Raw genomic sequence first — 14709 nt, 5'->3', positions numbered from 1 at the left:
CAACTGTCTGCCCCCTGGTGATCAGTGCATGTCATAGCGACTGGTCAACCAGTTGACTGTCTGCCCCTGGTGGTCAGTGCATGTCATAGGGAGCGGTTGAGCAGCCTTAGCATATCATTAGCATACTAGAGGCCCGGTGCACGAAATTCGTGCACGGGGGGAGGGGGGGTCCCTCTCACAATCCAGGACTGCTGGCTCCCAACTGCTCACCTGCTTGCCTTCCTGATTGCCCCTAACCGCTTCTGCCTGCCAGCCTGATCACCCCCTAACCACTCCCCTGCCAGCCTGATTGCCCCTAACTGCCCTCCCCTGCAGACCTGATCACCCCTAACTGCCCTCCCCTGCAGGCCTGGGTCCCCCACAACTGCCCTTCCCTGCAGGCCCAGTTGCCCCCAACTGCCCTCCCTTGCAGGCCTGGTCCCTCCCAACTGCCCTCCCTGCTGGCCTGATCGCCCACAGTTACCCTCCCCTGCTGGCCTGATCCCTCCCAACTGCCCTCCCCTGCGGCCATCTTGTGGTGGCCATCTTGTGTCCACAGGGGGCAGCCATCTTTGACCACATGGGGCAGCCATCTTGTGTGTTGGAGTGATGGGTCAATTTTCATATTACTCTTTTATTAGATAGGATAGAGGCCTGGTGCATGGGTGGGGGCTAGCTGGTTTGCCCTGAAGGGTGTCCCGAATCAGGATGGGGGTTCCCTTAGGGCGTGGGGCGGCCTGGGCGAGGGGCCTGTGGTGGTTTTCAGGCCGGCCATGCCCCCCGGCGATCCAAGCAGAGGCCCTGGTATCTGGGATTTATTTATCTTCTATAATTGAAACTTCGTAGCCTTGAGCGGAGTCCAGGGCCAGCCAGAGTGTGCAGGAAGCTTGGCTTCCTCCATTGCCAGGGAAACCCAAGCCTCCTGTTCACTCTGTGGCCGCAGTCATCTTTGTTGGGTTAATTTGCATACTTGCTCCTGATTGGCTGGTGGGCATGGCTTGTGGGTGTCGCGGATGTACAGTCAATTTGTATATTACTCTTTTATTAGATAGGATTACGCTTTGATTGGTTGTTCAGTTGTTCTGCCGTTCAGTCTGTTTGCATATTACCCTTTTATTATATAGGACTGGTGGCCTAGTGCACAGATTCGTGCTCTCTGAAAGGAAATTAATGAGAAGAAATATTTTAATATCGCTGTTCACCCTTTCTCAACATAACCCATGGCCGAAGCTGGATTTGCATGGCCCCGCAAGGAATCGGGTTCCCTCCTCTCTGGTTCCAAGGTGCAACACCCGAGAACTGCCGCTGTCAAGTCACCGCAGCTCAGCAGCTCTTGCGTTGAGCGTCTGCCCCTGGTGGTCAGTGCGCATCATACCTACTAGCCGGTCGGACGGTCAGACGATCTCTTAGCCTTTTACTAGTATATATATATATATAGATATATAGATTTCACAGGAGCAACTCAGACTGGGGACTTTTGTCCTCTAAGCCAGCACTTCTCGCACTGCAACATGCACCCAGGGTCTTGTTAGGATGCAGGTTCTGATCCAGGGGGTTGAGAGTGGGGTCTGAGAGGTCCATCTGTACCAAGCTGTCCTGGACCACAAGGTAAACAGTGAGCCGTGCAAAGCAGCTCTCCAGCCCTTAGAGGAATGGCTCGCATTCTGCACTTACCAAGCTGAGATAGGAAAGGATGTCGTGAGCCACTTCAGTTCTTCCTGGAAAACTGCATAAATATAGCTGAGTTTCTCTCCATGATAATGGACAAAACAGAAAGTCCACATAATTGAAATCTAAAGATAGCCCCAAATCGTGTTTTTGCCTTTAATTTCAACCTTCTCCATCCGAGTTGCTATCGCCATAGCCAGATGGACTGAGAGCCATCTTCCCTCCCGTCCCCTTTCTGATGGAGGGACAATTAATTAAATGACTCAAAGCCTGGAACTAAGGATGAGAGCCTCCGGGCTTCTATTTCCAAAATCTAGATTAGGTGGTCTGTGAACTTGGATGAGAAAAAAAAAATACATCTTTATTTTTACTAACCACTGACATTTAACATTTCATTTCATTATTCATGAGGCAACAACTCAGAGTGACATTGGCATACCTAGGCCTCTGTCTCCAATAGAAATGTGAGGTACTTTTGTACTGTATTAGTGATTGCAGAAACTTCGGCTCTCTCTCCATTCATCACTACGTTGAAATGATTAACTCTTACAATAAGGAATTTTCCTGGCTCTTAGTCATAGAGAAACACATGTATTTACTATATCTCCATTTCTCAAAGTTTTGATAACTGGATTTCAATAAACTGGTTTCTGTATAATTTTTTTATTGATCATATGCCTTTTATTACACAGTTTCATAGAGTATAAAGGGGCACATAGCCTAAAATGTTTAAAAACCCCAAGCACAATGTGGGACTGTGAAGAAATGGCAGCTGGTGTGCTCAGCATTGTCAACACGGATTAAAGTTGTTCTTTTACACCAGGGACCACAAATGCATATTCCTGCAGACCTGGGTCTACCGGATAAATGAGGGAAGTGGTCAGGTCTAAGGAAAACAATAGCAGAAAGTGAGCAGACTCTGGCCTTTGGAAGTGGGGGCAGTAGGGTGCAGGAGAGTGTGGCAAGCTGAGGAAAGCATGTCCTCCCTACACAGGGCACCGCTGACAGCTCCAGGTGACAGAACACCCCCAGGCTGCCAGGTCTTCAGACTTTTCCAAGAGAAGCCTCTAAGAGTCCTGATGTTGTGGGAAAACACCCCATCTTTCCCCCAAAATACAATGTAGATGTTGGCAGTTGTTGCAATTAACAAGAAACAAAGGGAAAAAACTCTGAGCAGCCCAAACAACCAGAATAAAACAGCAGGCAGGATCCAGCATGAGATCAGTAGGCAACATAGAAAAGATCCAGCTTTTCCTTTGTGTTAAGAGTACTTATTCCAGAATCACTAAACTTCCTCTCTTGTGCGTATCCAAAGAAAGGCAAAATCATTTTCTTGACCAACTCCCTGAAATTGAATAAGTAGGGTTACCAAATTCAGCAAATGAAAATACAGGGCACCCAGTTACATTTCCGTTTCAGAGAAGCGACAAATATATTTCCCAGGTGATATCTGAGATTATACTTATATTTTAAAATCACTGATTGTTCCCCTGAAATTTAACTGGGTGCCTTGTATTTTATCTGGCAACTTTACGAATAAGTCAACTCCAAGTCATGATAGAGTAGTTAAGTTACTATTAAAATTAATATGTAATAATAACATTAACAGCCAACATTGTAATTGCATTTCTGTTTTGTTTAAATAACACATTTTTCTTGAAGGACTACACATACTCAGAAAAGGGCACATATCGTAAGTACAGCTCAGTGAGTTTTCACAGCTGAGCACACCCAGACTGGACCCTGACCAACAAGCAGAAATGTCCTAGCCTCCAGGCACCCTCTACCCTTTCAGACTCTGCCCTGGTCCAAGGGGGACACTATGCTGCACTTACAACAGCCTCGGTTAGTATGTTCTGCTCTCAACCTTCATGTAGATAGCATTGGGTTGCATTTTTAAGCTTACAAAACTTGAGGTGGGAGGTGGAGAATGGGGGGGCGGGGCGGGAAGGGAAGAGTGATTATCTGATTATTGGATTACTGTGTAAATCCATGTTTGGGGGTAGAACAGACACTGCCTGTGCCCCACCTGTGACCACTCACCCTTACCATTTCAGTTCCAACTGGCCTGACCTCCAATTGCCAGAACCTAGATTTCTCTGCCTGAGGGTTCTCATTAGTCACTGCCCCTGGGACAGCAAGTGCCAGGGAATTAAAACTCCGGGGTGCACCCTCAAACAATGAGTAGGAATGGGTTGATAAATACCCCAGCTCCGCCCCAGCCTGTTTGGCTCAGTGGACAGAGCCTCAGCCTGTGGAGTGAAGGGCCCCAGGTTCGATTCTGGTCAAGGGCACATGCCTGGGTTGCAGGCTCAATCCCCAGTAGGGGGCGTGCAGGAGGCAGCCAATCAATGATTCTCTTTCATCATTGATATTTCTCTCCCCCTCCCTCCCTGAAACCAATAAAAATATATTTTTAAAAGTACCTCAACTTCCCCTCCAGTTGGGTGAGACAAGGAGAGCTGCATGTTCTACGTGATCTCCCAGAGCTCCCCACCAAGATTGCACCCCAGTTACCCTGCTGTAACTTGCTTATTGTTCCTGCCTCACTTCCCCCACCCCCTAACAATGTTTCCTAGAATGACCTCCCAAATAAGCCATGTGCCTTAGGCTCAGTTTCTAGAGGAGTCCAAGCTAACATATCCGGTTACTTGAAATTACCCTAAATACCTTACATTTACTCAGCAGGCTCGTACCCAGTGTGGGTACCTAGTGCTGCTCAATGCTGTGCTGGGTGCTGGGTGCTGGGTGCTGGCGCAGCAATGCCTGCCAGTGAAAGTAGACCCTCCTCCCAGAGTGAGTGGCGGAGTCCCCAGGCGCATGCATGGCAGGCCACAGTACAGCGTTTCTTCCCTAAGGCAGAGCTGACCCCCTGTGACACGTACGAGGGACACTCTGAGCTACAGAATTGTGAAGACCTAGCAGGCGATGATGTACATTTAGCATGAAAACCACAGCACATAATGTTTTGGGTGATGGAGAAGGCACTTCTGAGTCCCGGGCCCTCCGGGCCATTATGAGCGTCTGTTTTGGTTGTTTGGCACGATCAATGAAGAGCATTCAAGAGATCAACGTCCGTAGGTCTGCACTGTCCCGATGGCGCCTCGGCTTTATTAAATATTTCTCCAGCAGCAGCTTGTTCACTTGTCACTTGTTTTCTTCACATAAAACTAGAACTCAACATGAGATTTCTTCGAAAAATGAAATTACAGACATGAACTCATTTGCATGTGTGTGAAGATTAATAAGCAGAAGTTCTTCGTGTTTTGCAAAAGCATGTGGTGGTCTTTGTACGTGGCCTGACTATTACTCTGCATTTCTGACAGTAAACGTCTAGAAAGCAGGAGCCATTTGTGGTTTAGAGAATTTTCCCCAGATCTGAGTATTTAAAAGGTGAACCTGAATAAAGAGCAGACAGTGGCGCCAAGACTTCCCCGTTGGAGGGAAACACAAATCAGACCCTCCCTGTTCTGAACCCTAGGGCCACTGTGACTCAGGTTCTGTGGGGGGCACCCCAGAGCCCCATCCTTGCTACACATGGTGTGGTTTTCTTCTCTGTGATGAGAATTGGCTATGGAAATTGTGTCAGCTCAAAAGCTTGGAAAGAAACTCATGTTATGATTTTTCAAATCCCTTTTCCATGAAATCTGTGTGAAATAACATTTCTCTTAGACTATAGCAGTTTACGTTTTTTGTCATGTAACTATTAAAGTGTTCTGACTGCTTCAGTAGTTTTTTTAGAAAATGCAAACTGCTTACAATTTTGAGGATATTTGTGCTTTTTTAAATGCCTGCAATGTCAAATTCCATTCTGCACCAAGAAAAATAATCAAATATATTATATTGTGTTATATATACACTATAAATCTCCATATATGGGGTTTGGCAAAACTAGGTTACAGTTATGAGTATGGGAAACACAGAGTTTATTCTTATATTATTATTTATTAATTATTGTATTATTTCTCATATTAACAACTGTAAACCTACTTTTGTCCCACCCTATATACTATGTTTGTATATTATCATATTATCATATACTAGAGGCACGGTGCACAAAATTTGTGCATGGGTAGGGTCCCTAGGCCAGGCCAGTGATCAGGGTCGATCTGTGGGATGACCGGCGGGGTGATGGGTGGGAGGACCCGCTGGCACCCGCCTTGGCTGACCTGGCACCGCCCGCTCACCAGCCCTACCACCCCACGCCCCCCGCTGCCACCAGTTGCCTCCCACCTGCAGGGTGATTGGGGGGTGGCGCCAGCCCACTCGCCAGCCGGCCCCACCCACCGCCTTGGCTGGCCTGGGGCCTGCAGGTAGGGGGCAGCCCCTGCATTGAGCGTCTTCCCTCTGGTGGTCAGTGCACATCATAGCAACTGGTCGTTCTGCCGGTCAGTCAATTTGCATATTAGGCTTTTATTATATAGGATAAATAGCTATATGTAGGTTTGCAGTACATAGCCATATACAGAAAATATATAGTTTTATCATAAACAATTAATTTCAGCCTCTTAGAAGGAGTCAGAATTCTAAAATATTATCACTCAACATTAGAATAAAGGAGAATGTTTTCCTCTGTTTGGGAAGTGTGCAGGGTTTTTTTGTTTGTCTCTTTGTTTTCTTGTTGGGTTGTTTTGTGGGTCTTTTTGTTTGTTTGTTTGTTTTTTGCATTATGCCACACTGAAACTAAATGGAATTATATGAAGGAAACTGAAGCTGCACATTTAATAGAAAAAAAAAGTGTGAAATGCACTCCAGAAATAGAAAAGAAATATGGAGATGAAATCCCAGCTGGGAGGGATTCCTAGTGCTAGCGAGGGAAAATCGAGCCTCTGGCTTTAATTTATGGAGGAGTTTGCCAGCAGATGGCCCTTTGTAATCTGCGCCATCTGTATTATTGATTAATGAGGCCAAGAGCAGAATTACTCACTGTTGGTTTTCTCCCAGGACCCCTGTTCTGGTCTTTTCACCAGAATGGCTTGTCTTTCTTCCTTGCAGCCATTTTGCAAAGTGCTGAGGAAGCACCGTGTTCTTCTCATCAATGTCTCCCCCCGCTCTGGGTAGGGGGACACCTGCCAACAGTTGCCAAAGAGCCTCCATGTTGATGCAGAGGTGCTAACATGTTCCTCTCTGCCAATAAGTATGTTCAGGGTCTACGTCATAGGGTTGCTACTCTCCTTCTCGAGATAAAAGACCCTTCACTGAGAAGCAAAGGGAGCCACTTAGCCCTCAAGCATGTTTGTGGAAAAGAACATTCAACCACCAAACAGTGAGCTACGTTGGTGTTGTGTTCTTTTTTAACTAATTTAGCTAAACAGAGTAATTTCAGATTCACTTAACTGACTCTCTCTCTCTCTCTCTCTCTTAGAATACGTCCATACCAAAATCATATCTGTGTCTATGGTCCTTTGGCAACTATTCTGCTTTGGTTGCTTGCCCTAAATTTCCTTAAAGCAGTATATTTTTTAAATGAAGCTGTGGTCACTGCATTTTTTGTCTCTCACCTTCAACTCTTTCCTCCTTTGACTACTGTCTCCAACACAGCCGCCTTATAGCTTGGAGTCATGGAGAAAAGAAAATCTCTAGGAAGCCCTCACAAATGGTTGTCTGCTTTTCATCCTTGTCCTCAGTGAGCACTGTAGCATAATATATGTGAACAGGGGCTTGAGACTCAAACTTCCTGAATTCAGATCCCAGCCCTTCCCCACTATTAGTTGTAGGATCTTAGTCAACTCCCTCAACTTAGCCAAACACCTATTGCTGGCCAATGAGGGAGGCAGTGCCCACCTTATTAGGTTGCTGTAGGATTGAATAAGATAACCCTTCTGAATCCCCTTATTTAAAAAAAAAAGTATCAGATATGCTTTCTGGTTATAGACAATTAAAGCAACAGGGGATGCATGCAAGGCTGCCTGTGTGGAGTAAATGGGGAGCTGCTGTGTACAGGTGAGTCTGCACCACTCAGAGAGGGTACAGAACTAAGCAAAGTGCAGCTAGCTATGTGCATATACGAGGCTGCCCTACTGGATCAGAAGGGCAAGGAAATGGAAGCATACCAGGCTGCCTACCCAGAACCCACTTCTTCAGACCAGGTGACACACCAGGCACTGCAAGCACCCATTCTAACTACAACCAACCTTCCAAAACCATCAAACATGCAGTATACGTAGACCATGTTTTCAAGACTGGGAGAGATAGTTATTCTATCTAACTCACATGAACAAACACAAAGTCAAACAAAATGGGGAAACAAAATAATATGCCCCAAATGAAGGAATAAGAAAAAAACCTCTGGAGAAAAACCCTAATGAAATAGAAAATAAGTAATTTTCCTAATAAAGAATTGAAAAAAAACAGCCATAAGAATGTTCAACAAACTTGAGAGTAGAATAGAGGAACTCAGAAAGTACTTTACCAAAGAAATATAAAGTGTAATAAAGAGCCAATCAGAGATGAAGAATACAATAACTGAAATGAAGAATACATTAGAAGGAATAGACGGCAGTTTAATTAATGCAGAAGAACGAATTGGAGACCTGGAAGACAGAAGAATGAAAATCACTGAATCATAAGAGCAAAATGAAAAAATAATTTTTTTTAAATGAGGATAGTATAAGAGATCTCAACATCAAGTGCCCTGGCATTCCTATAAACTCAGATTATAAGAATTCCAGAAGAAGAGAGAGAGAGGGACAGAAAGAATATTTGAAGAAATAATGGCTGAAAATTTACCTAATCTGGGGAAGGAAACAAGCATCCAAGTTCATTTCAGGAAACACAGAGTCCCAAACAAGATTAACCCAAAGAGACCCACACCAAGACATATCGTAATTAAAATAGCAAAAATTAACCTTTTGTACTTGGATGTCGAGTGTGACTCGACATGGTTAGCATCGGTAGCAGCTCGAGAAAAAAGCAATCGAGTGCAAAGGGTTAAAGATAAAGAGACAATCCTAAAGGCAGCAAGAATGAAACAACGAGTCACATATAAGGGAAACCCTATAAGGCTCTCAATTGATTTCTCAGAAGCAACTTCACAGAACAGAAGGGATGGCAGGAAAGAGTTAAAGGGCTGAAAGAAAGGAATTTACATCTTAAGATACTATATCCAGCAAGGTTAAACTCAGATTTGAGGAGAGAGAAAGATTTTCCAAAACAAGCAAAAATGTAAGGAGTGCCCAACCACTAAGCCAGCCTTACAAGAAATGTTAAAGGGTCTTTTTATGCAGAAAAGAAAGGTCCATAATCAGAAATAAAAAAAATATAGGAGAGAAATATTTTTCACTGTGGTGAGTGCTGTTCACAGAAAGGTAAGGTAGAGGTGGATATGAGGTCATGGTCATGGCCCTTACTATAGAGACCACAGAATCTTCAACAATGCTTTAACCAAAGGACTTGTATGCATGCATATGAACATAACCAGTGGACACAGATAAGAGGGGGGTGGGGTGAGGGCATGTGCTGGGGGGTGGGGTTGGCCAGGGAGAGGTCAATGGGGGGAAAAGGAGACTTATGTAATACTTTAAACAATAAAGAATTTAAATTAAAGAACAAACAAAACCAATACTTTAATTCTCTCTAGAGCAGTGATTTTTTTTGTTTGTTTGTTGGTTGTTTTTTTGTTGTTAATCTTCACCTGAGGGTATTTTTTCCATTGATTTTTATAGAGAGTGGAAGAGGGGGAGGGGGAGAGAGAGAAACATTGATGTGAGGGAGATACATTAATTAGTTGCCTCCCACATGCAGGGAATGAACTTACAACCCAAGTACATGCCCTTGACCAGGAATCAAACCTACAACTTTTCCGTATGTGGGTCAATGTAGAGCAATGATTTTCAAGAATTTTAAAAACATGCAATACCTGACTATTTAATCAGGGACACTGACCTTTTTTTCCTTACATTGTCAAATTTTAAAAATGGCTATAGCCAACACAATAATAGCCGTAATAGAATAAATCAAAATTATACCTATTTTTTTACATATAGGCAAAACATATAATGTATTTTTTGGTGTGCCTCAGAATTTTAGTAATTAGTTTATGTGTGCCATGAGATGGAAAAGGTTGAAAATTGCTGCTCTAGAATGTGTAAAGAAATTCTTCTCTGGTTTCACTCTTTCTTACTTGTCCTCTAGTTTATTGGGTCTATAGAAAAAACAATTGGTATTGCTAAGTGTGGGTTCTGAATCTGCAACTGATATTTGATGACATTGAAAGCTATCCTATATAATAAAGAGGGAATATGCAAATTTACCATCACTTCATCACAAAGATGGCTGCACCCACAGCTGAGGCCAAGTTCCCATAAGGAGCCTTAACAAGCAATCAGCTGAGGCCAAGTTCCCATAAGGAACCTTAACAAGGCTACGCCCTCCCCCTCCCCCGTGGGGCTTGACAGGGGACCTCAGGCTGCGTCCCCCACCTGGCAGGGCTTGACAGGGGACCTCAGGCTGCACCCCCTACCCAGCAGGGCTTGACAGGGGACCTCAGGCCGTGCCCCCCGCCCTGGCGCCAGGCCAGGGGACCTGAGGCCATGCCCCCTGCCCGGCGGGGCTTGATGGGGGACCTCAAGGTGCGCTTCCCATCCTGGTGCTGGGCTAGGGGACCTCAGGCTGCACCCCCCACCAGGTGGGACTTGACAGGGGACTTCAGGCCATGCCCCCCAACCAGCAGGGCTTGACAGGGGACCTCAAGATGCACCCCCAGTGATGGGTCGGGGAACTCAGGCCACACCCCCACCCAGTGGGGCTTGACAGGGGACCTGAAGCTGCGCTCTCCTCCTGCTGCTGGGCTGGAGGACCTGAGGCTGCGCCCCCCCAGCCTGGCAAGGCTTGATGGGGGACCTCAGGCCATGCCCCCCACCCAGTGGGGCTTGATGGGGGACCTCAATGCACGCTCCCTGCCCTGGTCTGGGCTGGGGGACCTCAGGCCATGCCCCCCCGTCCTGGCGCCAGGCCAGGGGACCTGAGGCTATGCCCCCTGCCTGGCGGGGCTTGACAAGGATTTGGACTGGCCGGGTCTGGATCTATCCCAATGCGGGGGGCCGGCCCAGTCTGGATCTCACGCGATTTTGAGGCACATGTGGGTGGGCGGGGACTTGACTCTGGGTCCTGTGGTGTGCCCCAGACTCTGACAGGAGAAAGGTTTTCATATACATTTTACTAATTTTCTTTCATCTCTGACATTTCTATTATAGAGAAAGGGCAAGTAGCAATATTAAATTATTTCCTCTAATTAATCCCCTTTCAATGTGCACAAATTTCATGCACCAGGCCACTAGTTCTATATTATAAAGAGGTAATATGCAAATTGACCATCACTCCAACACAGAAGATGGCCACCCCCAGGTGGTCAAAGATGGCCGCCCCCATGTGGACACAAGATGGCCTCCACAAGATGGCCAGCAGGAGAGGGCAGTTGGGAGGGACCAGGTCTGCAGGGGAGGGCAGTTGGGGGCAACCAGGCCTGCAGGGGAGGGCAATTGGGGGAACCAGGCCTGCAGGGGAGGGCAGTTGTGGGGGGACCAGGCCTGCAGGGGAGGGTAGTTGGGGGCGACCAGGCCTGCAGGGGAGGGCAGTTAGGGGTGACCAGGCAAGCAAGGAAGGGCAGTTAGGGGCAATCGGACTGGCAGGGGAGCAGTTTGGCATCAATCAGGCTGTCAGGGGACTGGTTAGGGGGTGATCAGGCTGGCAGGCAGAAGTGGTTAGTGGCAATCAGGCAGGCAGGCAGGCAAGCAGTTGGAAGACAGCAGTCCTGGATTGTGAGAGGGATCGGGCCTGGATTGTGGGATCGGGCCTAAACAGGCAGTCAGACATCCCTCGAGGGGTTCCAAATTGGAGAGGGTGCAGGCTGGGCTGTGGGACACCCCCCCCCATGCACGAATTTCATGCACCAGGCCTCTAGTTCTGTTGATAAAGAGATAAAATACTTCACTATGCATCCAGACTTGACACCTTAGACCTAGTGCAAAGTGTTATTTCTTTATGCAGTAAATCTAAGTGGATAACTTGTATCATACTTTCTGTCTATTTTAGTTTTTATTTTTATTAAAGTTATATATGCACAGAGTTTAAGGAGGCAATCAGATCTAGAAGGCTTATTCTGAAACACAGCCATCTTTCCGCCCTCCACCAATTTCCCACTCTTCTGAGGCAAATACTTCTCATTAGATTGGTTGTTCCTGGTACTTGCTCAATATCTCTAAATAACTTCCTTCGATGGCAATTACTTGATTTTGTAGTTTCAGACATTCTCCAGTGAACTCCCAGTATGGAAGAGAAGGATTTAGGTCTATTTTAGCCCCACCTGCCCTTTCAGCCCGTTCCTCCATTCTCCCCAACTAGTAATATCATAAACTTGGTTAGACAGTAGTCTATGCTTACTTTACTATGACTCTGTGACCATTATTTATAGCTGAGCCATTAATACTTAATAATTCATCTTCCTTTCCTGCACAAGTCTGTGTTTTCCCTGTGGTTTATAGTTACCTTTTTTGTTATTCATTTGTTTGCTTAGTTTTCTATGTTCTGTTCCCAGAGCCCTGTATCCTTTCAATGGGTTCAGAATTCTCAGATATTCCATTCATTTTGTGCTTTCAGTCTCATTACTTCTGAGTCTTCTGACCTCTAATCTGGCTAGGTTATTTTCTAAGCCTGATGGAAAAGTTTAATTTTGGAATCTCCTTTTACTGTCTTTTTGGGATCTTCCTTCACTATTCTGAAATTTTCCCTCACTTATTATTATAGATTCTTATTAGCTGGTATAATGGGTTATTGTAACATACTTTTATGTAACAAGTGGTTTACTCCCTTATTTTAGTGGAACACATCTTCCAGTAGCTTTTTGAGAAGGGGTGCATGAAAAGTAAAGTTTTTGAGACAAGCTCTTTTCTCTTTTTTAATCTTCTCTCACTTTTAATGAACAATTGGTTGGACATAGACTCTCCGGTATCTTCAAAATTATCTTCTAGCTTCCAGTGCGTTTGTTCAGAAATAAAAAGCCATTCCAGTTTTGACCCTTTGTATATAATTCTCTCTCTCTCTCTCTCTCTCTCTCTCTCTCTCTCTCTCTCTCTCTCTCTCTCTCTCTCCTCCTCTCTCCCCCCCCCAACCCCGTAGTCCCTAGGACCTTTCTGTGCCCCCATATTCTAAAATTACTGATGACATGCCTTGGTGTACAACTTTTTTACCCATTGAGCTGGACACTCAGAGGGCCCTCTTCTTACTCAGAAAATGCACATCCTTAACATCCTTGAATTATTTATTTGATTATTTCCATTTCCCTATTTTCTGGAACTCCTGCTCTGCAAACGCTGGGTGTCCTGTTTTCTGTTAAGGTGTGGGGTGTGCGGTCAGTCACTCGTCTGCTTGAAGTGACGGAGGAATCTGGGCGTTAGGCTCCTGAGCCGTCTTTCAGTCACCCTGCTTTCAGGCTCACCTTCACCCACATCTAGAGCTTCGCCCACTTCCAGCTGAATGGCCATTGGTTCTCCTGATTTTCAATTTCCAAATGTTGATGCTCTAATCAGCTCTTCTGTTCTTTTTCTTGCAGGTTTATGTCTTTTTTCTTTCTAAAAAAAAATCCATTTACTATTATCTTGCTATGATATAATGAGAAACAGCAAAAGTAATATGTGTTCAACCTGCCATCTTAAACCAAAAGCCCAAGTGATTTTTTAAAGAAATTCAGAATTGTCCAGCCAGTGTTGCTCAGTGGTTGAGCGTTGATCTATGAACCAAGAGGTCATGGTTCGATTCCTGGTCAGGGCACATGCCCAGGTTGTGGGCTCGATCTCCTGTGTGGGGTATGCAGGAGGCAGCCAATCAGTGATTCTCTCTCATCATTGATATTTCTATCTCTCTCTCTCTCCCTTCCTCTCTGAAATCAATAAAAATACTTTTTTAAAGAAATTCAGAATTTATACTTGCTACATGTTTTAACTCCACGTGCCTAATTTTAATGAATTGAGTGAATATTTACAATCTTTTGTGACCTACTGGAAAGTGAACAATATAGTCCAATTTAATCTATTCTGTGGCTGCTGAATGAGGACCATAGGTTCTAAGAGTTGACAATACAAGGAGACAATGATAAAAGGGTTAAAAAAATGCTTTATATTTGTTCTAAAGTGATTTTTGTAGCACCCGTCCTCTTCTTGACAACCCCATCATCTGTAATTTAGATCTGCAAATATGAAACCTAACAAGGTAAAATTAGCAACAGAAAATATCTAAGTGTTCATATAACAAGTGGAAGAACGTGTTAATGGAAAGAGACGGGACTCATTATTCATTTATGTTCTATTTAAGTCATATCTCTCGTGTTATTTGAATCCAGAAAGCCCTCTCTGGTTTGACATTGCTGGTCTCTTCTCTATAGACTGACACAGCAGCCGGGGAGAGAAAAGGCACCAACGGTTGCCTTGTCCCTGGAACCCCTTTTTCCCATTGTCTTTGGTACGGCATGTGCCTGGCATTGGTCCAGCTGGGTGTTGACATTTGCTTTGTCCTTTTTCACTTACCCGGCCAAGCTCAAAGGCAGCCAGGTATATCCTGTGGCCAAGGGGTAGTTGACACTTTTCTAGGGAGGCGGGAGGAAGTTGTGAGTAACATCCCAGGAAGTCATGACATTATGGAATCTCCCCAATTCCTTTGTGAGGGTCTGCCAGCATAGACCTACCCTGCAAAGCAAAAAATAAAATAAAATAAAAGTAAAAAATTGTAGGTATTCCTCAAAAAAAGATGTTGAAGAACAGACCAAGGAGACATGATTTTTCCTTCGGAATAAAAGTCTGACCCTGGCATCCCTGCCTCCCTCCCCTCCCCCATTCTCTCCTCTGTGCAGTGCCCAGCCCTGGCCCCTTCACTCTCCTTCTCCTGAAGGAAGTCTGGACACAGCTGCCAAGGCTGCCGTGGCGTCCAGCAGCATGCCTGTCGGCATCGGCTCAGCAGAGCCATCATATCTTTAAAGGGACACTTCCCCACTGCCTAAGAACCACATTTTCTCCAGATCAATATGCAAATTGATCTTTCAAACTTCTGACTAAACCAGGGGTCAAGTGCCAA

The 14709-nt window shown here is 45.3% G+C and overlaps 1 protein-coding gene across 3 annotated transcripts in view; it reads left to right on the top strand.

Annotated features, from left to right (window-relative positions):
* SLC24A3 (solute carrier family 24 member 3) overlaps positions 1-14709 on the top strand; it is a 493522-nt gene that overhangs the window by 418749 nt on the left and 60064 nt on the right. The window lies entirely within an intron of this gene.

The sequence above is a fragment of the Eptesicus fuscus genome, chromosome 12 (genome assembly GCF_027574615.1).
Source record: "Eptesicus fuscus isolate TK198812 chromosome 12, DD_ASM_mEF_20220401, whole genome shotgun sequence".
NCBI lineage: Eukaryota > Metazoa > Chordata > Mammalia > Chiroptera > Vespertilionidae > Eptesicus > Eptesicus fuscus.
The sequence above is the reverse complement of the archived record's forward strand: the minus strand, read 5'-3'. Positions and strand labels throughout refer to the sequence as shown.